The 12,805-nt window shown below is 46.6% G+C and overlaps 1 long non-coding RNA gene across 1 annotated transcript; it reads right to left on the bottom strand.

Moving 5' to 3' along the window:
* Positions 1-8,639: 8,639 nt before the first annotated feature.
* LOC127336298 (uncharacterized) lies at positions 8,640-10,781 on the bottom strand. Its single transcript, XR_007873242.1, has 3 exons — positions 10,600-10,781; positions 9,446-9,531; positions 8,640-9,039 (listed from the first exon to the last, which is right to left on the bottom strand). It is a non-coding gene; the product is annotated as an uncharacterized lncRNA (long non-coding RNA).
* Positions 10,782-12,805: the final 2,024 nt, after the last annotated feature.

The following is a 12,805-nucleotide window of genomic DNA, read 5'->3' as shown; positions in this document are numbered from 1 at the left end:
GAACTCAACAATCTCACAATGAGGGATGCATACAAGGGCTACGACAAGGTTAACACCGCTAATGGACAAGGTATGACTATTTCCCATGTTGGTCAATCTCTAGTTCATAACCATGCTCGAAATTTTCATCTTCGCAATGTCCTATATGTCCCTAATGCCTCCAAAAATCTTCTCTCTGTTCATCGCTTCACATATGATAATAGAGTGTTCATAGAATTTCACCCGTTCTTCTTTTTGATCAAGGATCAGGTCACCCGGAAAATAATTCATAGAGGACGGTGTGTTGGAGGGCTTTACCCTCTTATTTCTTCTTTGGAGTCACCAAATTCACAGAAGCATGCTTTTGTCGCCGCTCAGCCATCACAGTCTCGGTGGCACAGTCGTCTTGGTCATCCTTCGTTTGTCATAGTTAGACATATTGTTAGCAAAAATAAACTCCCGTGTATTAGAGATTCTAGTCATGAATTAGTGTGTGATCCATGTCAGCAAGCTAAAAGTCATCAGTTGCCATATCCCATCTCTACTAGTGTATCTACAGCTCCCTTACAATTAGTCTTTTCTGATGTATGGGGTCCTGCACCTACCTCTGTTGGTCGCCATGATTACTATGTAAGCTTCATTGATGATTATAGCAAGTTTACTTGGATTTATTTGCTTAAGAAAAAATCTGATGCTCTTGCTGCCTTTGTGAATTTTCAAAAACTTGTTGAGCGCAAACTTGATAAAAAAATTCTTGCTGTTCAATCTGATTGGGGAGGAGAGTACATTGCTCTTAATTCTCACTTTCAGAAACAAGGAATTTCTCATCTTGTGTCCTGTCCCCATGCTCATCAGCAAAATGGGGCAGCTGAGCGAAAACACCGCCACATTGTTGAGGTTGGTCTCTCTCTTCTTGCTCATGCCAGTATGCCTCTCAAATTTTGGGATGAAGCGTTTCTCACAGCCACATATCTTATCAATATGCTACCCAGCAAAGTCATCAACAATGACACACCTGTACATCGTCTCTTAGGCACACACCCAAATTACTCATCTCTTCGTGTGTTTGGTTGCGCCTGTTGGCCCAATCTTCGTCCATATAACAAGCGCAAACTTGCCTTCCGTTCCACACAATGTGTGTTTCTAGGCTATAGTCCGCGTCACAAAGGGGTCAAATGCCTAGAAGTGTCCACCGGTCGTGTTTATATTTCTCGTGATGTTGTTTTTGATGAGACCGTTTTCCCATTCAAAAATCTTCACCCCAATGCTGGTGCACTTCTTCGCAAACAAATACTTCTCCTTGATCCATCTCTTCACAATTTTGAGCAAGGAGATGATACTATTGATGATTCACATGTGGACAATAATCATGCTACTAATCCATTGTCTAGACCCGTCTGTTCTGTTCTGCAGGATGCAGCTCCTCAAAATACAGCGCCTGGCGAAAATTCTGCCCAAAACAGTCGCTCCGATCGACCTGGAGGCTCATCTGACAGTTCAGGTGAAAATAACGGAAGACCTGGATCCCAGGCAGATTCTCCGTACGGATCTTCCTCGGGATCGACGGAAACCGCGTCGTCTGACGCGCCTGGCAGCGGTTCCCGCGGCTTGGATCGCGAGCGTGACAGCGGACACAGCGGGTCCGCGCGTGCCACGTCGCGCCGGTCGGCCACTCCCGCGCACGGTCGGGCGCCCTCTCCTGCTGCTCCCGGATCGTCTGCGCCTGGTCGCTCCCCAACACCCTCACAAACGGCCACACCGAGTGCCACAGCCACAGCAGATCCGTCTGAAACCTCGCCTGACGCAGCCAGCTCTGGCTCCCCTGACGCGCTTGGGATGGGATCTTCTGTGCCTGAATCGTCTGTTCGCCAAACTGCTGCTCCGCCTCCACGACCAGTCACAAGGGCTTCCAGAGGCATTGTTAAACCGCGTGAGTACAAAGATGGCACTGTTCGCTGGGCTCTGTCGTGTTCTACAGCTGAGCCCGCAAATCTTGACGAGGCTTTACAAGACTCAAACTGGAGGGCTGCCATGAATGAGGAGTTTGATGCTCTCAAGCAAAATAAAACTTGGAGACTTGTGCCGTTTCGTGAAGGTAAAAACATTATTGATTGTCGATGGATTTACAAAATCAAACGCAAGGCAGATGGATCCATTGACAGATATAAGGCGAGGTTGGTGGCCAAAGGATTTAAACATCGCTATGGGATAGACTATGAGGACACTTTCAGTCCTGTTGTCAAAATTGCTACTGTTCGTCTGGTTCTAGCAGTTTCTGTTTCCAGGGGATGGAGTTTGCGACAGTTAGATGTGAAGAATGCGTTTCTTCATGGTGTTCTGGAAGAGGAGGTCTACATGAGACAGCCACCAGGGTATGAAGATAAGGGGAAACCTAGTCATATTTGCAAACTCGACAAGGCGCTCTATGGTCTGAAACAGGCACCTCGAGCATGGTACTCTCGGTTGAGTGCTAAACTCATCAATATTGGCTTTGTTGCTTCCAAGTCTGACATGTCATTGTTCATCTATCGGAAGTTTAGCACCACAATTTACATGCTTATTTATGTTGATGACATTATTGTTGCTAGCTCCTCACAGGCTGCAACTGATGCTCTGTTGAAGGACCTAAGTCAAGAGTTTGCACTCAAGGATCTTGGAGATCTTAGTTACTTCTTGGGCATTGAGGTACAGAAAGTTGACAATGGACTAGTTCTAAATCAGTCCAAGTATGCACGTGATATACTCAAACGAGTTGGAATGGAACATTGTACAAGTATGCCAACACCTCTTTCTTCTTCGGAAAAAATCGTTGCTCAAGGTGATTTGCTAGGTCCTGAAGATAGCACCAAGTACAGAAGTATTGTAGGAGCACTACAGTATCTCACTCTCACCAGACCAGATTTGTCCTATGCAGTTAACAAAGTATGTCAGTATTTGCATGCTCCTACCACTATGCATTGGACTGCTGCCAAGCGTATTCTGCGATATGTCAAGCACACTATTACCGTTGGACTTACTTTCATGAAGTCTAACTCTACCTTGGTTAGTGCTTTCTCTGACGCAGATTGGGCTGGTTGTGTTGATGATCGGCGGTCCACAGGAGGGTTTGCAGTGTTCTTTGGACCAAACTTAATTTCTTGGAGTGCTAAAAAGCAGGCTACAGTTTCCAGGTCAAGCACTGAAGCTGAGTATAAATCTGTTGCCAATGCGACTGCTGAAGTAATATGGTTGCAGTCCTTGTTAGCTGAACTTGGTGTACGGTTGACACAAGTTCCTTGTCTGTGGTGTGATAATCTTGGTGCTACGTACTTATCAGGTTCAGCTAACTAGGACTGCAACCATAAAAAAAAGAACACACCATGTCGGTGTGCAGATTTGCGAGTTTGACGCTGCGGGCTGCTCTAAGTATCCGAGTAGATCCAAATCATACCCTGTTTCCTAAATTTAACAAACACAACATCAGAGGCCAGAAGTGGTTGGATAGTAGTATGATGTTAGAATCTTTTTTTACGAACATAAGACAACTCTGAGTTTGTAAATCTGTTCACTGCCAGCGCTTTGCGCGTGAGAGGGACACACCCATCTCTAAAATGGAGACCTCGAAAGTTGTGCTCGCTCAAAAAAGGACATACAAAGACATGTTAAGCAACCGATCTAATGGGAATCGGCAAAGGTTGGCGTGCGCTAGTGAGCAAGATCCTAACAGATTACATATCGATCCTGGTGTATCTAGATTAGCAGGTACACGTTGTATAGCTGTTTAGATAGACATCAATTCTGTTGTAGATTGATTCTGTACCTTGTAACCTAATCCCTTGACATATAAATACAGAGGCAGGCCTATGCGGTTGCATACGGCAAACCAATCTATTCTTGTGTTTTATATGGTATCAGAGCTACTTTGCTCCTAGCCAACCATGACTACATCCACGCAGAGCTCCACCGTTTCCGCCTCCATCAGCTCCACCTCTTCCACCTCAAACCCTTCCCTGTCCTCGCTCTGCAGCGCCATCACAGTGCGTCTCGATCGGGAGAACTACCTGCTTTGGAAGGCGCAGGTTATCCCGACTCTCCACAGCTTCGAGCTGATCGGGTACATCGACGGTACCTGCACTGCTCCCGCAAAGACGATCGCCGGTGCCACGGCGGACGCGGAGCCTGTGCCGAACCCAGCGTATGCAGAGTGGTTTCGCCGCGACCAACTCGTCCTCAGCGCGCTGCTCGCCTCCCTGACGCCCGAGACCATCGGGCAGGTCCTCTTCCTGTCATCGGCGGTGCAGGTATGGACCACGCTCGCCAACATGTTCGCCTCTCGCTCTAAGGCCCGCATGGTGCAGCTCCGTACTGCACTTGGCAACACCAAGAAGAAGGAGAAGACGATGAGCGAGTACTTCAACTGCATGAAGACCATGGCGGACACGATGGCCTCCATCGGCTATCCACTTGGCGAGGAAGAGACGGCCTCCTACATCCTCGCCGGCCTCGGCGAGCGGTACGACTCCCTGGTCACTTCCATCACCGTCCACGACAATCTCACCCTCGATGATCTGTACGCGCAGCTGGTCAGCTATGAGACCAGGAACGGACCGGTGCAGCCGGCCCAGGAGATCTCCTACTCCGGCAACAACGCCATGCGAGGCGGACGTGGCAACTTCATGCGCGGAGGTCGGGGACGTGGCCGTGGCCAGTACGGTGGCTACGGCGGCCGCGACGGCGGCAACGGAGGCAACCGCGGAGATGGTAACCGCGGCGACGGAGGAGCTGGACGCGGCAACACCGGCAACAACGGAGGACGTGGGCGTGAGAAGTCCACGTGCCAGATATGTGGTGTCTATGGGCATGATGCACTTCGGTGCTACTCGCGCTTCGACCACAGCATCCAGCCTACATCACGCTCCACGGCGCATGCTTCGGCGCCATCTTCCTCCTCCGACTACTACTCCGTCGACCCAAATTGGTACATGGACTCGGGCGCCACCGATCACATGACGGCCGACCTCGAGCGCCTCTCCACCCACGACCGCTACAAGGGCAATGATCAGGTCCACGTCGCAAATGGATCAGGTTTGAATATCTCACATACTGGCGATTCTACAATTTCTGGTTCTTCCCGTTCTATTCATCTCAAAAATATTCTTCGAGTACCTAGGCTTCGTAAAAATCTTCTATCTACTCATAAGCTTACTCTTGATAATGATGCTTACATTGAACTTCATCCGTATCATTTTCTTATCAAGGATCGAACAACGAAGGCCACAATTCTGGGAGGTGAATGCCGTGGCGGTCTCTACCCTGTTCCAGCCAACACACATCGCCAAGCCTTCCATGCCACCAAACCATCCCGTGACGTCTGGCACAGGAGATTAGGACATCCATCATCTCAAGTCGTAGCTTCTATTCTCCGAACAAATAAATTAGATTCTGCTGCATTGGGAGAGCCCCATGTCTGTGATGCTTGCCAACAGGCCAAGGCGCGTCAATTACCATTTGAAATTTCCAATCGTGTTTCTAGTGAACCTCTAGCTCTTGTACACTCTGATGTATGGGGGCCTGCAATAAAATCGTCGAGTCGTTTTCAGTATTATGTGAGTTTTTTGGATGACTACAGCAAATTTGTTTGGGTTTACTTGCTTCAGCATAAATCTGACGTTGAGAAAGTTTTTCATCAGTTTCAAAGTCGTGTTGAACGACAATTCGGCACCAAAATTCGCTCGGTTCAAACGGACTGGGGAGGTGAATATCACAAACTTCATCGTTTTTTCCAGCACATTGGCATTGAACACCGCGTGTCCTGTCCACACACGCACCAGCAAAATGGTGCCATCGAAAGGAAACATCGGCATCTTGTGGAAACCGCACTTAGTCTTCTAGCCCAAGCCTCTATGCCTAAACGTTTCTGGGATGAAGCCATTCTCTCTGCTGCCTATCTTATTAACCGCATGCCTAGTCGTGTTCTCAACAATGTTACTCCTATGGAACTCCTCACTAAACACAAACCCGACTATCAATTTTTGCGCACGTTCGGATGTGCGTGCTGGCCCAACCTTCGCCCATATAATGCCCACAAACTTGACTTTCGATCTAGGCAGTGTGTGTTTCTCGGATACTCTCCTATCCATCATGGCTACAAATGTCTGGACCGATCGAGCGGCCGTGTATATCTGTCCCGAGACGTCGTCTTCGATGAGCATATTTTTCCTTTCTCTGATGGCCCTACATCTCCTATTAATCCCTATCATGAAGATGCCGTTCTTCTTCCAAATAACCCAGAACCGGAAACTGTATTATTGCCAACTTGTGCTGATATGTCTCCTGTTTCCGTGACTAATATGGATCATGCAGATCAACGTCCATTTGTGCATGCAGGGGGGTCCTCTGGTGAGCAGCCATGCAATCGTCCGGCTCCGGAGCCGGCTTCGGCACCGCCTTCCCCACCGGCTTCACCTGGTACTCCACCGGTCACACCATCTGCCTCGCCTGGCTCGCCGTCCTCCACCGAGTCATCAGCTCCTGCGAGCCCCGTGTCGCTTGCTCAGCTGAGCCCCAAGTCTCCTTCCGATGTGCCGTCATCCGCTGGCCATGATGGGCCGCCTGCTGGCCCGTCTCATCCGATGCATACGCGCCAACGTGCTGGTGTGGTTCGCCCTATCAAACTCTTTGATGGAATCGTGCGCTACGATGCCACCAAGCGGTCCTTCCTCGCCACAGCTGAACCGTCTGGTCTCGCTGATGCCCTGGCTACACCAGAATGGCGCTCCGCTATGCAGGATGAATTCACTGCTCTTCAAAGGAATGCAACCTGGCGTCTTGTTGCACCACCGGTTGGACAGAATGTTGTGGGATGCAAGTGGATCTATAAGATCAAACAAAAACCAGATGGCACCATTGACCGGTACAAAGCCCGTCTGGTGGCTCAGGGATTTTCTCAGCGTTATGGAATTGACTATGCTGACACTTTCAGCCCCGTGGTGAAGCCTACTACTGTCCGCATCGTTCTTGCGCTCGCTGTTTCTCGGAACTGGACTCTTCGACAAGTTGACATCCAGAACGCCTTTCTGCACGGGGAGCTACATGAGGAAGTTTATATGCATCAGCCGCCTGGATTCGTAGATCAGACTCGACCGAATTATGTGTGCAGGCTTCAGAAATCTTTGTACGGCTTGAAACAGGCTCCGAGGGCTTGGTATTCCACTCTGAGCCAGAAGGTACAATCGCTCGGTTTTGTACGGTCCAGGGCGGACACATCATTATTTATCTTCAAGCGCGGCAAAGTTACAGTCTACATGATCATATACGTGGATGACATTATAATTGCAAGTTCGTGTTCTCAAGCCACAAATCGGTTGATCATTCAGTTGCGGGAGGCCTTTGCAGTTAAAGATCTTGGTCCACTCACTTATTTTCTTGGAGTCGAGGTAACACCTACACGAGATGGACTAGCTCTGAGTCAATCAAAGTACGCTGAAGATTTGCTTCGTAAGGTGAACATGCACGCATGCAAGCCAGCACCAACACCAATGTCCAGTACTGATCGTCTCAGCAAAGGCAGCGGAACACCACTGAATACTGAAGATACATTCAGATACAGAAGTACTGTAGGCGCGCTTCAGTATCTTTGTTTAACCAGACCAGACTTGGCTTTTGCAGTCAACAAAACATGTCAGTTTTTGCAGCAACCCACAGATGTGCACTGGGCAGCAGTAAAGCGAGTTCTTCGGTACATAAAGGGCACATTGCATCTCGGCATTTCCATTCGGCGATCAGCATCAGTGGAGCTGAGTGCATATTCCGATGCGGATTGGGCAGGATGCCCAGATGATCGGCGTTCCACTGGAGGTTTTGCGGTTTATCTTGGCCCCAATCTGGTATCTTGGAGTGCGAGAAAGCAACCCACAGTTTCACGATCAAGCACCGAAGCCGAGTATAAGGCAATTGCCAATGCGACTGCTGAGATTACATGGATGCAGTCACTGTTGAAAGAACTTAGTGTAAAACAAGTTCAGGCTCCTACACTGTGGTGTGACAATCTTGGGGCAACCTTTCTCGCTGCTAATCCCGTGTTTCATGCACGCACCAAACACATCGAAATAGACTTCCACTTCGTTCGCGAAAAGGTTGCAGCTGGTGCTCTACAGGTACGGTTCATATCGTCAGCTGATCAGATAGCTGGCATCTTTACCAAGGCCTTGCCTCGTGATGCTTTTGTTCGTTTGAAGTACGATCTCAACCTGTGCTTGACCGGTCGTGATCGAGGGGGACTGTTAAGCAACCGATCTAATGGGAATCGGCAAAGGTTGGCGTGCGCTAGTGAGCAAGATCCTAACAGATTACATATCGATCCTGGTGTATCTAGATTAGCAGGTACACGTTGTATAGCTGTTTAGATAGACATCAATTCTGTTGTAGATTGATTCTGTACCTTGTAACCTAATCCCTTGACATATAAATACAGAGGCAGGCCTATGCGGTTGCATACGGCAAACCAATCTATTCTTGTGTTTTATAAGACACACCAGGTTCAGAAAAACAACATAGTCAATTAATAACATGCCAATGCAGACCCAGCAGTCTGCCTCAGAGAGATTTGTGGCAAAAAAATAGCATGCCTCTCGAAAGGGTAAAGAATTGCATACACTATTCATGCTATTGACAATTTCAGATTCAATACAAATTACTGACTTGTATATTTCGAAATACTAACATCACAGCATACGCCTCATATTTCTACATACTAACACCACAACACAAGCCTCGTATGTTTCGACATACTAACATCACAACGTACGCCATGATCACATTTTCCACAACTAGCCACAATAGAAAATAAATACATGTAGAATGCACATAAGCATAGAATAGGATGAATTTGCGGGTAAGATGCTAAATGTCGGGCCACGCAAATGGTGTGCTTCCTGATCACATTGTCTATTTTACATCCTATTTGGTACCTCGCATCTTATCCGTGTTCGGCATTTAAATTGCAGGTGATGCTCTTCTGATTTACAACTGCATAACTCTGATGATGCTCATCTGCTCAGATGGCCTTTGCTTCAGATGATTCTGCATGAAGTAATAATTGGTACATTAAAAACAATAGAGAAGTTTTCTAGATATGGTCACAGACTAAATGCCAGGGCACGCAAATGGCACACTTCCTGGTCACGTTGTTTAGTGGGATCTGTTTGGCACCTTTCATCTTATTAACCATGTACAAAACTAATACCTAAAGTTTCTACACGTAGCCGAAAAAAATAAGCAAAGATTTGTAGCCACCAAGACTGGATAATTTAATAACCATGAAGGTGGTAAAAGCTCTAACATTTCTAAAGAGTGCATACTCTTAAAAAAACTTGGACGGGCTGAAACATAAAGAACCATCGTTGAACTTGCTAATTCTTCTCATTTTAGAGAACCACGACACTGAATTGTGTAGCTATTTCAGTAGGGAGAAAGGCAGAAGGCTCACATCATATTCGTCGTTGTTGAAAGATCAGGATATAGTCATTGCAGGCTTGCAACTGTCACTACCTCATAGTTTCTGCTAGGGGAATCCTGCGATTCAAAGGAGATTAAACAATGATAGGGTACTGAAAAACATAGAACTGTCAAAAGTACTGAGATTTTTTCTTGGTTAGTCAAACTTGCCAAGTTAGACGCTCAAAAAAAGGGAAAACGCAAAAATGGCAATCTAATCTTTAGAGACCTACAAAAATTGGGGAAAACAAAAAAAAAGGATTGGAGAGTTGAGGACAAAAAGTGGAAAGGGACATTTTGTTCTCTTATTTAAATTTCTTTTATGGTTGCACAACCATATCAATCCTTGTTATTTGGGTGCGCAGAACCAATATCAGCACCCGCCCCAGCCCGTCCCCTAGGGCATAGGGCCCCCTATACCCCCCTCCACCGTCTTGGGAGCTGGGAGGCATAGCCCCATACCCCTACCACCACCCTGAGCATAGCTCCCACATATACACCCGTCATAGCTGAATGACGAAAAGCAGGGGCGCCGCAGCGCGAGGCAGGGGAGGTGATGGGTGCTGCCGGCCGAGCAGGGTGCAGGGAGGGCGAAGCGTGCCGGCGTGGGATTGGTCGATGAGGAGCTCGCCGAGCAGGGTTGGGGGCTAGACTTGTATGGCAGCAGCCCACGCTCATGTCTGACATGTACTGCAGCCAATCGAAGCAGAGCTGCTGTCAGCCCATCCGCGTGACAGCAGTGTCGCGTCCAAGATGCCCCAATGTAGATGTAGCACATCGGTGTCTTGACTGGTAGAGTTGCAGTGAAACTATCGGCATCAGCACCGCCAGCGCATATTGCTGGACACCATGAAGATTTCCTGATGCTTCTTCCACTGGCTTGGATATGTTGATCTATATGCATGAAAATGATCCTGACGATGTAGTAAAGGATTTAGTATGAAGCTGATGTTTCGTTTATTCACACATCAAATGCTCCTTCTTTTTGTGAAGATGGCGTGCTTGCAGTGCTTGCCGTCGAAAAGTGTAGATGAAGAACTGGAAGCCAAATGAAGTACTGAGAAGAGAAATGAAGTAGAACCCGGCGTTGTCAACCCCAAAACTATCGATGCGGGACTAAAGGTTTCACTGTACTGCACCGCTTACCCGACCTGCCGGCGACTCCGACCGTTGCAGCTCCGCCGCGCGGCTTTTGCTTCATTGGGTGCGTTACCGAAACCATCATCCCTCCCCCCCGCGGCCGCCGCTCCGTCGGGGAAGCTGAGGTCACCACCCCACCGACGCCGGCCGGTGAGGGATTTGGATCGGGGTGGGATTTTTTTTTTTCTCTCGAGCGGTCGGAGGGGGTAACGAAGCAGGTAGACGACGAGCGTAAGAGAAGCGCGCCGGACTATGGCCCCGGTGGAAATGGGCCATGTTAGCAAGATAGGGTTCTCACGGGCTCCTATAGGCCGCTTCGTGCGGCCCCTAAGCTTGGCGCCGCTGAAAAGAAAAGGATCCGGACGGCCCATTTACCAGTCCGTAGGCAGCATCGCTATGTTCCTTCACACGAACATGGGCGGCGTCGTTCCCCTGTTTCGGATTCTAGGGTTTTCTATTATTCGGTTTTTTTATTGTTCAGATTCAAAAACTGTTCAAATTTAAAAATTATTAATATTCAAATTTAAAAATGTTCAAATTTGAGAAGTTTTCAAAACTGACAATTGTTCATGAAGGTAACAGCTTGCTTCCTACTGTTTTTCTTTTTTCTGTTATTTTGTTTTTGCTTTTCTTTTTGAAAAACTTATAGATTTTGAAAATTTTACAATTTTTCAATTTTTTCAATTACAAATTTTTTCAATTTGGAAACTGTTCAACATATGGGAACAAAATTTATAAAAAAATCAAATTAAATAATATTCATATTTTAAAAATAGCATTTTTAATAAAAAAAAGTAAAGAAAAAATACATAAAAATGACAAAAACCGAAAAAATGATGAACTCGAAGAACCACCAAATAACCGAAGGAACTAGAAAAATGAGAGAACCACAACCACAACCAAAAGATTTTAAAAACCTTCCCAAAACTGGAAAAATAACATATCACCGCGTTAAATGGGTCGTGGCCCAAGTGGCCACACACGCATGCGGGCGATAAAATAGGGTTCGGCCTGGTAGAGTGGCTTGCTTGGGGATGACATGGTGATGAGGTTGCATAAGCTCTATTTTTTGGAAAACTTTTTTTAGGTAAGAATAAGCTTTATTACTCACAGAGGGTTGCAAGATGGTCTTTCTTAAGAAACTGAAGAACAACATCAGGTCCCAAACCTAACCAAGTCACAGTAAGATGTTCAACTCTCTCCAGGTTGTAGCTGACCTTAATCTAAAATGCTTCACTTCAAAATATCATGAACTCTCTTGCGGCAATAGGTGTAAATGGGAACCCACCTAAATCGCACTTATAGTCCATTTTGTCATTTATGTTGCAATTTTTTTATCAATGTTTACACTAGAAATAACAAAATGAAATATCAATGATGTCTAAGTGTCATCCCAATAAAAGAAGCAACCACAACCAACATGCATTGATGAGGACATCTCATCTGTTGATACAACCGTTGTACCTATAGCCACACAAATAAAAGGACCAATCACTCGAGCTCGTGCTAAACAACTTGACTATCAGGTACTTTCGTTTCTTGAAACTATTCCTCACATACATGAGAATATAGTGCTGCCTAAATTAGATGTGTTTGTTACTCTTAGGAATGATGGACCTAGCATGGACGAGGAGGACAAGCATTGGAGCATGATCACGCATGGAGGAGATGGCAGCAAACATGTGAGGATTGAAGAGGACGCAAGTGAAGATTTCAGAACTTTGAAGCCACCATAATGATGATTGAAGACTTGGACGAAATATACAAGATTACACTTCATAATTTCGTCCATAGCATAATATGGTGTTGTGTCACCTTTAGTTTTGGGTCAGGCCCATGTCATTTTCGCAGGAATTAAGTCAGCCACTTTTTAGAGTCCGTATTGAAGAGAGAAAGATCCTCTAGGGTTTGGTTCGGCCACCATACATATAGCTGGCCGAACCCCCACCTTTTCCTCATTTAAATACCCCCATAGCCGTCACGTTTATACTCGGATTTGGATTAGATTAAAAGTTAGCCATTGCTGCAACTCTTGTGTACTTATTTTGAGGCCAACGCCCAGAACAAGACCGACTATTCGGAATCCCACCTTTTTTCAATAAATCTTTTATCTATATCCGCAATATTCTGATTGCATCATTATTTCTTACTTGTTCCCGATTTCATGTAGGAATTAAGACCCTCGCTGGTCAAGCTGATCGTGCATCTGCAA

The sequence above is a fragment of the Lolium perenne genome, chromosome 2, assembly GCF_019359855.2.
Source record: "Lolium perenne isolate Kyuss_39 chromosome 2, Kyuss_2.0, whole genome shotgun sequence".
Taxonomy (NCBI): Eukaryota; Viridiplantae; Streptophyta; class Magnoliopsida; order Poales; family Poaceae; genus Lolium; species Lolium perenne.
This window is presented reverse-complemented; position numbering and strand designations above follow the sequence as displayed.